The sequence below is a fragment of the Oxyura jamaicensis genome, chromosome 1 (assembly GCF_011077185.1).
Source record: "Oxyura jamaicensis isolate SHBP4307 breed ruddy duck chromosome 1, BPBGC_Ojam_1.0, whole genome shotgun sequence".
Taxonomy (NCBI): Eukaryota; Metazoa; Chordata; class Aves; order Anseriformes; family Anatidae; genus Oxyura; species Oxyura jamaicensis.
In genome coordinates, this window is record NC_048893.1 from 193385957 (window position 1) to 193399182 (window position 13226).

The 13226-nt window shown below is 47.8% G+C and overlaps 1 long non-coding RNA gene across 1 annotated transcript; it reads right to left on the reverse strand.

Moving 5' to 3' along the window:
- Positions 1-1013: 1013 nt before the first annotated feature.
- On the reverse strand, positions 1014-1875 carry LOC118168228. Its single transcript, XR_004751435.1, has 3 exons — positions 1795-1875; positions 1506-1591; positions 1014-1218 (listed from the first exon to the last, which is right to left on the reverse strand). It is a non-coding gene; the product is annotated as an uncharacterized LOC118168228 (long non-coding RNA).
- Positions 1876-13226: the final 11351 nt, after the last annotated feature.

Genomic DNA, 13226 nt, shown 5'->3' on the forward strand with positions numbered 1-13226 from the left:
ATAGCTCTGAAAATTCAATTTATTTTTTTTAGCTTTCGCTATATTTGATCTGTGACAGTCCAGAACCCAGACTGACCTTCAAAACAAACATGTTTCAGATTTACAACAAACAAGTGGATGTACTTTTTCACTCAACACGAAATTAAGTTGGGGGACTCAGTGGCATGAGATGTTGTGAAGGCCAAAAGTGTCAACAAATTCATAGAGGACAAATCTGCTGAGAACTGCTGAAAGTAATGTTCTGCACATAACTTCCAGGCCAGGAAGATCTCAGACTGCCATTGAGGAGACAATTAGCATCTTTCCTTAATCGCCTGTTACTGACCAGTGTGAGCCAGGTCTGAGCTGGGTGGACTTCTGGTCTGGCTGCAGAAAGCCGTGCTTCCCTCCCTGTGCGTCCATGAACATAAAGCTTATTTTCTAGCATACATTACACAGCAGAGCCACACTTTAAGGTCAGATGTTGTTTGCTTGTTCTGAAGGGATATTTGTTTGCCTGGGTTTTGGTTGGCTTTGTTTTGAAGAGCGATGCGGTTAAATAAAGAAAGGAGCAGGCTGGACTCTTGCATTATTCATCAGTTAGGCAATCCCGAACAAAAGCCAGGTTGGCATTAGCAGGAGCTTCATGCGTTACTTGTTCCTCAAGGAGATCTGCTCCAACAGCATTAATTGGTAGCTTCCACACCAGGAGTCCATGTCTCCGTCTCCGTCTTTCCCAGGGTATGACAACACAGCAGTCACTGGCGGCTGTTGCAGCGACCGTCCAGCATGTGCCACATCACCTCTCCCACGGGCTCGAAGCAGCATACAGGAGCAGCCAGCCAGCCAGCCCATGTGTGGCCTTAAAGCCCGTGCCAGACTGCAAGAGAAGGGAGAAGGTGAGATGAACAAGTGAAGTTTTAGTAGGACGCTAGATTCACTGGGGTGTATTTTCTCGTCACCTGTAGTGGCACGCAGCAAGACTTAGGGGAACATGGAGAGACACGAGAGAACCCAGCAGAGAGCGTGTGGGGCCAATGGAGATGTGCTCAGATGTCCCTGCTGGCTTGTGGGTGGGTGATGCACCCTGGGGTGACTCATCCCAACGCTACTTTGGTGGATCCCCTTTGTTGTCAGGGCAGCAGCATCAGCACAAAACAAGGCATCACACAGCAGGGATTTCAGCAGCCGGGGAGCTGGGTTTCCTCTCAAATCACCCTCTGTTTGCCATGGTCTTTGCTGCGAAGAATAAAGAAGGCTGCAGCATGAATTGAACTTTTAAACCCAGGCTGTTCAAGTGGGTTCGCGATGAGGACCGTCTTTGCTTAATTAAAAATGAAAGGCTCTTTACAGCATTAGGCTACCCTTTGATACAGTTAAAATTTTAAGAAGAGAAACAAACCAGAGTCCTAGCTGGGGTTCAGAGATGCAGTTGTTTCACCTCAGTGGAGCACAAGTTGTTTACAAAACTGATGTCTACAATAGGAACAAAGCACCCTCAGATAAAGCGAGAAAACCCCGTTTACCTGCGGGGAGAGCTGGTAACAGGATGCCCGAGTTTAAATCCTTGGTTCAGCAGGGCGTACTGAAATGAGTTATTTTGTGCTGCTTTCTGTTGATTTAAAATGAGATGACACAGAGACAGATTAGCTAAAACCACAGACATTATAAATTGCAATTTGGCCTCAAAAGCTGAAATGCTTTGATCTGTGACTCAGTTGGGGCCAAACTGAAGAGCATTTAGAGAGGGGGAAACACATACAAGGGAAAAAGAGTTGGACATAAACAACATTTTCTCAAATTACGGTAGCTGACCTGAATAAGTCTTTACCATTATTTTCATCAGAGTTTAATCATGTCCACCAGGAGAGGTGCCCAGCAGCATCTGCACCCGGAGGTTCCTGTAAGACAAAACATGACAGCCTGCAGGATGTTCTTCAGCCACACGTCTAGAAAGCGTTTCTTGTTTGCTGCCCAGTTTGGGGCTCATATTTGGTCTGGCATTTCTATGGGAAGTGTGGTAAGAAATTTTGGAGCTGATATATAAGCAATTGGGTTTTGTTGCTGTTGGTTTTATTACTTTTTAATAGAATCAGAGAATCTAGGATTTGGTTGATTTGAAAGCTGGTAAGGGCTAAGAACATGCTAAAGTTAAGTATATGAGAGTGTGTGTGTTGAAGCGGGAGCAAAATGGTCTTGCTCTCTAGCGAAGAAGATTCTCCATCTCTTTCTCCCTCCCTTTGGAAAGGTTTCAGTTCCAGCCAGCCCTTCCCATTCAACCCAAGGGACTGTGGTGCAAAAACATGGTTCCTTTGCTCAGCAGCAGGAGCCTCTCTCAGTGCCATTTACGCAGTCTATCAGTCTCTTGCAACATCTATCTTTTAAAATAACTTTATTTTCACCTTGTAAGCAATCCTCCTTTGTGCTCCTGATTGCCTCGATGAGTGTTTAACAATACCTGCTTTCTATGGTGTGAAAGAGATTTCTCTTCTAACCTTAGGAAAATAATTTCTTTTCCAACCTTAATGATTTTCTGAAGGGACAAGTCACACGGGGGAGGCTTCCTGCTGGGGACCAAGCCTGGCCGAAGCACGGAGCTGGCCCCTGGGCAGCTGGAAGTGCCCGCAGGCAGCATCTCCAGCACTGCAGCCGGAGGTCCACGTCTTTCCTCGCCAGCTGAGCAAGCCAGCTTGAGGCTCTGCTGCATCCCAGCGTTGTAGGGTATCAAAGGGAGCTGCTCCGGACCGGTTTGTTTCGTCGGGAGTTTGGCACAGGTAGGTTAAAGCCAGAGGATTTTCCTGCTTCCTGGTGTGTAAACAAAATGCATCTCTAATCCTTCCCTCGTTGGCCTCGATACTGCCTGGCAAGCATTAGCACAGCTGTGTGAACAGGCCCTCCAGATCCACCAGTGCTCCTCTGGTCTTTTTCGGATGTGAAGTCATAACCTGTATTCATCTGTACCGCTTTTCAGAGGCTTCCCAGTGCAGTGTTGTAAACCCTACCTTTAACCCCCCCTCCCTAAATGTCTTTCCAGAGGAAAAAAGAGCCCTGGGCTTGCTGGGAGTACCGCAGGCTGGAGGCAGGGGGCTTTGGGCTGCTCTCTCTGGAGGTGGCATGCAGTGATCCAGCACTCTCGTCCCATATCTGCCACGCCACTGACTGATCCCCTTCACACTGCAACTCACTTGGCTGCTCTGACTCAGCTTCCCTTTGACAAAAAATAAGCAGTTGTATTTCCCAGGGCAACTGCACTGTTTAATTTGATAGTGGCCCTCATCTCCTTTAATTGCTTCTGCTGAAGACAGACCCACCACCAGAGTAGGACGAGCAGAATTTAATGCCGCATTTGCACAGACCTCAGGGATGGAAGGCTGCAAGGAAAGTGTTTGGGTGGGAGAGCAAAGATGACTTATTCTCCAAAAGACAATTTTGAGAGGTCGATAACTTAAATTTAGGTACTGATTCAGTGTATTGCGGAATCAAACACCGCTCTTTTGTGTGTAATTCCAATCTTACCACTCATGTGCTTAAAATTAAGCATATGCTTAAATACTTTGCCAGCCGAGGTCTTCAGAGCTCCATTAGCACTGTATGTTTTTGCTCTAAATTCACAGTAATTGTTTCTCATTGAATAGATGCTCACTGAGTAAGATATAAAAAGAGCATGGGAACAAAGGGGCCCTCAATCTGAGACTTTGATCCACATATTATTCAAATACATAATGACTGCTTTGATTTATGGATTTATAATTCTATTGAGGCATTCCGGAGATTACCCAAAACATTCCAGCTCGAGTTGATGCTGGAGGGTGTTACCAGAGCCCCAGCCTGGAATCAGAGGGATGAAATTTAGTTGCCAGTTTGCTGCTGCAATTACATCACAGCTTGCAGGAGAAGGGCAAGCTGCATGGCAATGCACTCACTTCTGTTTGGTGCTCATCACAAAGGGTTTTTTTCTCCCCGTGACCTAAGAAAAGCAGCTAAAAGTACAGACTCTCTTCTACCCGCAGCATATAGAGTTTTGGCAGAATAACAAGACAGCAGACGACATAGTGGGTGTGTTGAAAGAAGGAGCAGATGGTAGATTGCTAGCACAAGGATTTAGCAATGCACTTAGAAAACAGATTATTTTGGACGATGAGAAATTATGAAGTATGATTATCCCCCTCTCCCCCTACTCCCACTCCCCTCCCCAAACATATCCCCACAAAATGTTAGCTTGGCCGTGTACCGTAGGAATGACTCAGCTCTGATATTCTGTAAGATTCTTCAAGAAATCAAATAGGTGGCAGCTGTGATGAAAAAATGCCCGGCTCTTCATCCTCGTCCATACCAGGTTGGATTTTTAAATCTATTTCACCTTACACAGCAGACCCTGCCTGTTGCTAACAGAGAGGATTACTAGTAAAAGGACCTGGCTTGCAAGAGAGATCATTCCCAGCTGATGGAGGCTGAGCAACCAGCTCAGGACCTGCTCTTGCTTTTGGCTGCTTCCCACCTACCACCAGTCTTGTGAGTAAGGTTGTTCCTCAGTCCGTGGGCACTCAGATCTAGGACGTGGACTTCCCTTCATACCTCCCTGGCTGTAAAATTTCCTTTCTCCCATTCATCATGTGTTGCTTATGTGGAGAGATTTAGTTGTGTGATGGATTGTGATGGTCCTGCTGTGTGAGCAACCAGGAAAAATAAGACTTCATTAAGTGCTGAACCTCCTACTGTGACCCACATAGTCTGGCTTCTGGAAGAGAAGAGCAGCTTCAGGAACGGCAGCAACCCATACTGCTAGACCCTAGGGAGCCTTCTATATACACAAGGAGTCTTCTCTTTCTTTATACATGTTCTTATGACTGGGAAATGATAGATGAAGGGCTTTGTATTGTGAATGGGTGAAACCCCTGACAGGGTGAGAATGAAGAGTTTGGGGTTTCTCCGCACTGCTGAGACTGGAAACAGGGCTTAGGTGCTAGCCAGTGACTGACCTGGGGAGTGACTGTGTTAATATTTCTCCTCACTTGGCTGTAGTGAGAAATGGGATTTGAGAAGGACATAAGAGGGGCTGTAGAATAATATCTGCAAAGCACTTTGGTATTAGACAACGAGCAGGAGCTGGGCAGGAAATGAGAGCTTTTCTGGTATGGTACTGGGAGGTAGCTCTTGTTACTTATCACAGAACCACAGAATGGTTTGGGTTGGAAGGGACCTTAAAGCCCATCCAGTTCCAACCCTCTTTTAGTTTAAAGCCTTCTTGCCATGTCCTATCACTGCACCCCCTGACAAAGAGTCCCTCCCCAGCTTTCCTGTAGCCCCCTTTAGGCACTGGCAGGCCGCTGTAAGGTCTCCCCAGAGCTTTCTCTTCTCCAGGCTGAACAACCCCAACTCCCGCAGCCTGTCTTGGCATGAGAGGTGCTCCAGCCCTCTGACCAATTTTGTGGCCCTCCTCTGGACTCATTCTAATAATTCCATGAAATACTTCTGTTTAATAGCTGCATGTCCTCAGTGGCTGCCATCACTGGTGCAATAACAGGGTCTGAACATGAACATCCATACAGGATTCTGGTGTCCTCAGTCCCTGTGGCATCCTGAGATTAGGTAATGGCAAACAGCAGAGATAATACACATCCTGGACAAGAGTTTTTATTCTGGCCCTTTTCAGTTCATCTTCTCAGTATCTCAGAGTGTTGGGACACAAGGGTGAGGTTCAGCTAGAGACCTAGATCGCTTGGATGTTTCAGTTCACGTCATCCTACATAACAGGTCTAAAATGAACCAGCTGCACTGCATCCTGAAACTGGTGGTTTCTCCCAAGAGCTATGAAAGGAGCTCAGAGTAATCAGCTCAGACAGAGATGTGTCCATAGATGTTTAAGCTGACTGAGATAAATGCCACCCAAAGATCCTGATTAACTGCAAGAAATGTTTTGTTGGTAGGAAAACCAGCCACTTGTAATACAACAAATAAATGTAGTTGGTTAACAATACATGAGAATAATATGGATACAACAGTGTACCATGACTTAAAGGCCAGCAGGGAGAAGAGGATGTACTGATCATGGAGAGAACATCCTTATTAGATAGGAGAGAAAATGTCTACTTCATCAGGAACTGACAGTGGGTTTAGCATGTCATTTGCCCAGGTGCACCATCAGGTAGTTCACATCCAGTGCAGCGATGCTGGACATGCTCAGTCCTGGCACGTGCAGCCTGCCTGGAAATGATGGAACTGAGGAGGTAGCTGGACATTTGCTGTTTATCAAAGCAGCTATGTCTCAGTGATTACCAGCTGCTGAGTGTTCAGATCTCCTTTTTGGGTTGGGAGCGGAGTATAGGAAACTGGATCTTACATCATGCACCAACCACTACCTCCGTGTTTAGGAGCTGAGGTGCATCACCCCAGAAACCACCTGTTTTCCATTCATGCTGTCTGTGTTCTTTTTGCTATCCAGAATCCTGAGCAGAGGTTTCTTCTGGTTTTAGATAGACTGGTAAGTCTGGATGGTCTTGATCTCACAGCAAAGCCAGGTGCCTGTAACGAGGAAGGGATTGCTTTTTTGTGGATAAGACTGGTTGGTGGCAGAACAAATTCAAAAGGCAACACAGTCCTCGTTTTCTTTGGTGGAGTGTGCACTGAAGGTGGTTTTGAGATGCTGTAGATTTTGGAAGAACCTCACTGAGCAGGCTTACATTTTGCATCTTCATCCACTGTGGTGGGTAATGGCTGGTGGAGAAGTACCAGGTCCCTGAGTTAGCATTGCATTTGAGGAAGGTGGACTGATTTTGCTTTGAGGACATCAATAAGGTGTTTTTGGCTTGAAAAGTCATTGCTGAATCCTAGTGACTATCATCTACAGCATTTTGTTTTGGGATCAGATTGTGGAACAAAGTGCCTTTGATCTGCTTCACCTTCCTCAGTCTTACTACAGCCCTGTCTAAAATGCAGAGCTGGCTTTAAAATACTCCTTTTGGAGACTTTCTATCGCCAGGGTCATACTGCTATCGGGCTGAATGCTGGCTGCAGACTTTCCAAATAAGTTTTTTTTTTCTTTCTTTCTTTTTTTCTTCCCTGAAAATGCTGATCTGACACAAAGAAAACACTGGGAATGGGATGATTTTGACAATGCTCTGACAGAAACCAGGCAGGCTTCCAGCGCAGCCCCCACTTGCCAGGTGGGTCTCCAAACCCTCCTTGTTTCTTGTCGGCTCACGCACACTACCCCTGGCAGTCTGCCCTGCTGAATCCCAGGCATGCGGCTCGTCGGTACAGCAAAATTCCCAGAGCTTCCAGCTACTGCAGTGAAAGAACCCAGCAAAGGTGAACGATCCCCAGGCTGCAATCCTAAGGTACCCATCCTCCCCGAGTCTCCCCTGTGGCACTGGGAGTACTGGGGATGCTTGCAAGTGGTTGGCACAAAATCCTGCCTTAAAGTTTTCTCAGATGACTTTTGTAAATTTGCCATTTCAAAGTTTTGCTTTCTTTTGGAGTAAATATTTTTTATTTTAATATATTATTAACAATAACAATAATAATTATAATTATTTAGGTCTCAGCTCTGGAGCTGAGCATGGAATTAAGCATAGATCCATCTGCTCAACCTACTGATTAACTTCTGCTAATGGGGAGGTGTCACTTGACCTGGGAATGGGTGTGACCTCTCTGATCTCTTCTCTGATGACCAGTGATAGGACAAAGGGTAACTTAAAGCTGCTTCAGGGGAAATTCAGACTGGATATTAATAAAAAGTTCTCTGTTGAGAGGGTGGTTGAGCACTGGAACAGGCTCCCCAGGAATGTGGTCACAGCACCAAGCCAGTGATGTTCAATAAATGTTTGGGCAATGCTCTTATATATATGGTTTAACTCAGGTTGCTCTGTGTGGAGTCAGGAGTTGGACCTGATGATCCTCATGGGTCCCTTCCAACTCAAGTTATTCTGATTCTACGATCTTCTCAGCAGCTTTGCTATACTTCTCTGGGAGGTCTCCCCAAAGGGTCCGACTCCCCACACAGCCTCCCGAAGGGCTCTTGGTGGGGTACTACAAGCTCTTAGTTCTGTCAATCCCTCTCATTCCTCGTGGCCATGAGGAAAGGCTACTCGGTGAGACAAAGTTCTCTTTTCTTTTATCAGACCTACAATGGTCAAAGGCAGGTCCCTGCTTCCTCTGGGCTGGGGGGCACAGGTCAGCCTCAGCCAGCCTCTACGCGGGACCAGGGCACTGATTAGAACAAGCCAAACAGAACCCGTGCAGGTGAGGGTGATTCTAGCAGCCTGGAGACACGGTGGAAGCAACATCAACAATTTTGACTACAGGATTACACATTCCCATAGTTTAGGAAAAATCTGCAATTCAGAATTGATTTTAGACTCCACCTTTGCAGTGCCCAGGTCTGCCTAACAGGTTGTGAGAAGGAGCAGCCTGCCTTTCCCATGCTTTTCTCAGCTGGTGATCAGGTGGCTGCAAAGCCCCAGTGTTTTCAATGGGATGCTGCTGTCAAAGCCATGCAAGAGCTGGCGCCAGTGCACGTACTCACTGAGTATGTGAAGCCTGCTGGTTGTCAAGGGGAACTCAAGAAAACCCAAATAAAAAAAACAACAACAGAAGTCTGGTGTTTTTTAAGCTGGTCTGGGGTTTTTGTGTTGAGGGAGGGGTGGATCTCGGGGATTTCGCAAGATGCAGAACTGAGCAAGCGAGCATGGCCAGGGAGCATCCAGGAGCCCTTCGCTGCTACAGGGCTGTGCTGACAGTTGCCTGAAAGCACTTGGTTCCCTCTTTAAAGAAAGACTTGAAAGGATCCACTATGGGAGAAGAAAAATGCAAAAGCAGTGGAGGAGCAGGCTGGAGACAGGCTGCAATTAAATGGGTAGCTCAATCAATAACCCTTTTAATGGGAGGGAAAGATCAATCTTTTATCTTTGTGGAGACAGCTTACTCCTACCCATGTATTTACTTCTTACAGCCAGGCAAATTTGGGTAAGCTGGAAGGCAGGAGGCAGGATTTGGCCCACAAAACTTGCACTGGAGCAGAATCCTGCTGTGCTGTGCTGGTCATGGTGGGGTCCCCACTCCATCCCAGTCCGGCTGGCTGGGGCTGTCACATGGCACCTGGGGCTGAGCAATGGCCAGGTTGCATGGGCAGAGAGCAGGGAGGACAGCAGGACAATAGCTGTGGTCATACCGGTATAACTTGGTAAAAACTCATACCGATAGACAATGGTCAGGTACAATGCCTGGTTTTGATAAAAATCAAGTGAAAGAGATGTCCTTCTGATTGACACCCGCGGCTGAGAAGGTCGCTCTCCCATTCCCCACAGTGAGCAGTGCCAGAGCAAGATGGGTCCAAAAGCTCCTCAGTAAGCAGATGTGGTCTCTCCTAATTAGAGATTACCTTCAGCCCTGTTGTGTTTCTTCAGAAATGTTCCTAGCATTTTGCAAGGATCCAGGACTTGTCCACAGGCAAGCAGAAAGCCTGCGAGTCTCCAGAGCCTGGCCTTCAGCAGGGACCCATCCTCTGCCTGCTTCCATCAGAAAACTGCCAGGCACAGGGCAGCGTGCCTGCCTGCGTGCACAGCCCCCGCAGAAACGTGCAGTGCTCCAGACATGGTTTTTATTCAGAGCCATGAAAATAGTCCACCCAGGCAGACAGGCACAGCTTTGTATTGTTCGGAGCTGGTTCCACTGGGGAATTTTTGAATTCAGATTGCCCAACTCTAGCTCTGCAGGGCCGGATGCCAAGGTATTTGGGCACAAAATGGCCAAGTGAGGTTTCATTCTTTTTCTGTAGGCAGACAATATTTTTATGCCCCGTCATGGCTGGGCAATCAAAACAGCAATTAGGTTGCATCAGCAGATGTGCTTGCTTTTAGTGACTGTCGGTCTCAGCAGCGCACAAGCTATATTCTGTTTGGGACAAAGATCTTTTCATTTCCAAATATAACTTGGACCTTTAAAGTGCTTAGTCAACCATCTGAAAAGCTGAGCAGGGGTGGCATTTGCTTTTAGCACTCTCAGCCCAGGAAACTGCAGATGTTTATCTTCAGCCCTCCTGTAAGGTGAGCAGAAAATGGAGGCCTTGCATCTGCTCCGTGAAGGCAGGCAGAGAACAGCCCATGCGATCCCTCACAGTGAACAACAGAGCAGATTTTGTTTTCATGTCAACACAAAGCCAGCTCAGTTTCCCAGGTCTGCAACCCCACCGTGGCTGGCACAGCCCCACAATGTTGTTCTCCCTTCCCTGGCGTGGCCTGGCTGAGACATTGAGCACCTATCCTGAGAGCCACACAATGTCCCTCCCTGACTGGGGACAGAGACGAGCACTGCTGGAAGTCCTAAGTCACAAGCCCTCTCAAGCCAGCAGAGAGAAGCGGTGCCTCACTCTGTCCCGAGTGTCTCAAACAGATGAGACAAAACATCTGCCAATGGAGGGCCTCTGGCTCGGGGGGGTGGCTGGAGAAGATGAGCAGCTGAAACGTGGCACCTAGCTATTAGATGATCAAAGCTAGGCGACATGACTCCTACTTCTCTGCCTACAATTTCCCAGACATCCAGCACTCCCAAATCCACCAAGCAGCAGCTAAACTTGCTGGTACTCGTCACTTCGGAAAGTCAGGTCTCAGCTATGCCTCAGACTTCACAAGAATTTGTGCAGGTTGGAGCAAAACAAAGGGATAAGGTACAACAAAACACACAAATTTCACTCAAATTAGCCAAGATAGACATGGTAAGTGCTGCTTTTATGACGAGGCAGACAGCTAGGACAGGGCTCTGTCTTTGGCTGGGTCAGGTCACCATTGGTGCAGCCACATGCCCACCCTGACACCAAGGGAGAGTAGGAACATCCACCCGGTGGCATGGGCCCCTTGGGTTACAGCATGCCACCCTAGAAAAACATGACAAGGACACAGCATAGAGAAACCTCAAGGTCTGAAAAACACATAAAAAATAGGCCTCCACTTTAATTTGAGGCTCTTTGGCATTAATAAAATATGAACACAGTTTAACAGGATCTCACATACTGCAAGAGTACAACCTGGTGATCTTCAGGTTGTCTCCAAAATATCAACTCTCTCTTCTGGCCTACTGGTGTATATCTGAGCTGAGGATGATCAGCCTGCAGGAACTAAATGATTTACTGGACACTACTGGAGCTGCCTCAAAAATTAGTCCCACATCTAGGGTCTGAATCAGACCAAGAAATTGTCACCTGAAAGGTTTTTTTGCTGACCTGAGAAGAATGCTAGATACTCTGCAAATGTAAGGAAAAACAAACATACAAGCAAGAATCAAAACTCAAAGAGAAGCAAATCCTGGGCCTTACGTGGACCCCAGCCCATCAGTCACTGCAGGGTGCAGTAGCTGGAGCACTAGCTGTGGAGGACATGAGGCAAGCTGGACAAAGGGTGACGAGGTGTAGGAGGGCAGGGGTTTGTCCTCATGAAGTTACGAGGGCCCTGAGTTACAGCTCAAGGGGTGTCTGTGGTGGAAGATCTCTATGCTGAGAGCCAAAGGTTCTCTGGGGCTTTCTCTCCAATGTGTCCCTTGTGGGCAGATTTCAGCAGATGCAATTTAAAAGATACCAAGCTCTTTCCTAACTTCATTTGTCTGTATAAATAATCACTCTGATAGACAAAGGGCTGTTCCGGGATCACAAAAGGGACGGGAATTAGTGCTCAGAGCTGGAAATGGGAGGACAGATGGGAGGGTCTCCAGTCAGGGGAGGGGGGGGTTCCACAGGAGCTGCCTCCTTGGGGGCTGGGGAAGGCAGGCCGGATGTGGAGGGCACACATCATGCTGGTGGAGGATTTCAGCTCCCTTCAGAGCTGAAAGGACAGAGGTCTGGGACTCATTGCTACTCTTCCTGTGCTGTTTCTGTCTGTTAAAACCCAGACTGGTCATCTCTGCATAACCAACCTGCTAAACCACCTTTCTGAAGCAGGGCCACTGAGGCACAGGGCATTAAATGCCTACCAAAGTAGTCCCTACTGCAGTGTGTCTCCTGCTTTCTCCTGCTTATATCAAGACCACCAGCACCAAGACCTGGACACCAAACAAGACTTGGGTTATGTTCTTGCCCTAGGCCCAGGGCTGGGGAGAGGTTACCAATGTCGGCCTCAAGTGCCTGTGTTTATTGAGCATTAGGGACTGAACCACCCAGAGGAGACTCAGCGATTCCTCACATGCTGTATGCTGCTAGGGATCAGTACCTGGCTGTGGAACAACACAGGAGCCAAGGGATGTCCCCAGGCCACGCTGACTGCACCACCAGGGAGGGCACAGGACAACTTCAGAGTATTAGCATGGATACTGCTGTGGGGGCTAGTGGGGGAACGTACAGCTCAGGCCCAGTAAACTCTCAATACTGACATGCCTGAGAGCTTAGACTCATCCTACATAACCCACGTACCTGAGCTATGCCTCTTTCCTCTCAGGATTTCAAAGGATGAGTGCAGGAATTCCCAGCCCTGCCCAAGAGCTGCCAGTGACGCTGCACCAACACGCACCGAACTACAGGGCTACACGCCTCTTCCCTCACTGCTCACCCCCCGTGCTCCTAACATCAAAACAAGCCAAGAAATTGGGCTCAAGGGACAGCAAGGGGGCAAGAAAAGGCAGCTGACTTCGGAACCAAACAGGGGGCAGAGGCATTTTGAAAGAGATGGCAAAAGGAGGGTATGTGCTACAGAGGAGGAGGCTGTTGGCTTTTGGAAAAAAAAAAAAAGAAAGAAAAGAAAAAAAAAGCCTGAACTTTTAAAATTCAGTTTTAAAGTTGCTTTTCTTTTTTTTCCTATGTCATTCTTCTGCAATGGACAAATGGAGGAAGGGAGCAGGGGAACTGCAGCACCCGCTGAATATTCTGGGAGCCCACTGGTGTCCCTCACCATCCTCTGTGCTTCTGAAGGCACAGCAGAAGTGACCAGGTGCCCACCAGCGTGGCCCACAGCCAAGTGCTGCCTGTTGCACATGATCACAAAAAGCAGCCACTCGATCACCCTGCTCCTTTCTGTACTTCCAGATAAGCATGCCATCCAAGGACCTGTTTCATTCACAACAGCAGAAACTGGGACCACCCATAGCAGTGGCTGTGTTAATAGCCCAAATCTCCATAAATAACCCTTGTAATTGACGATTTTGCAGCACTGCCAGGATGTCCCGTGCAACACCCTTAGCCAAAGAGCATCTCTGCTGCCAGGTGGCTTTTCGGTCCCGCGTGGGCTGCCCACGGCGCCCAGCCCCGCGCCGCCTAGCGCCGCCCCATT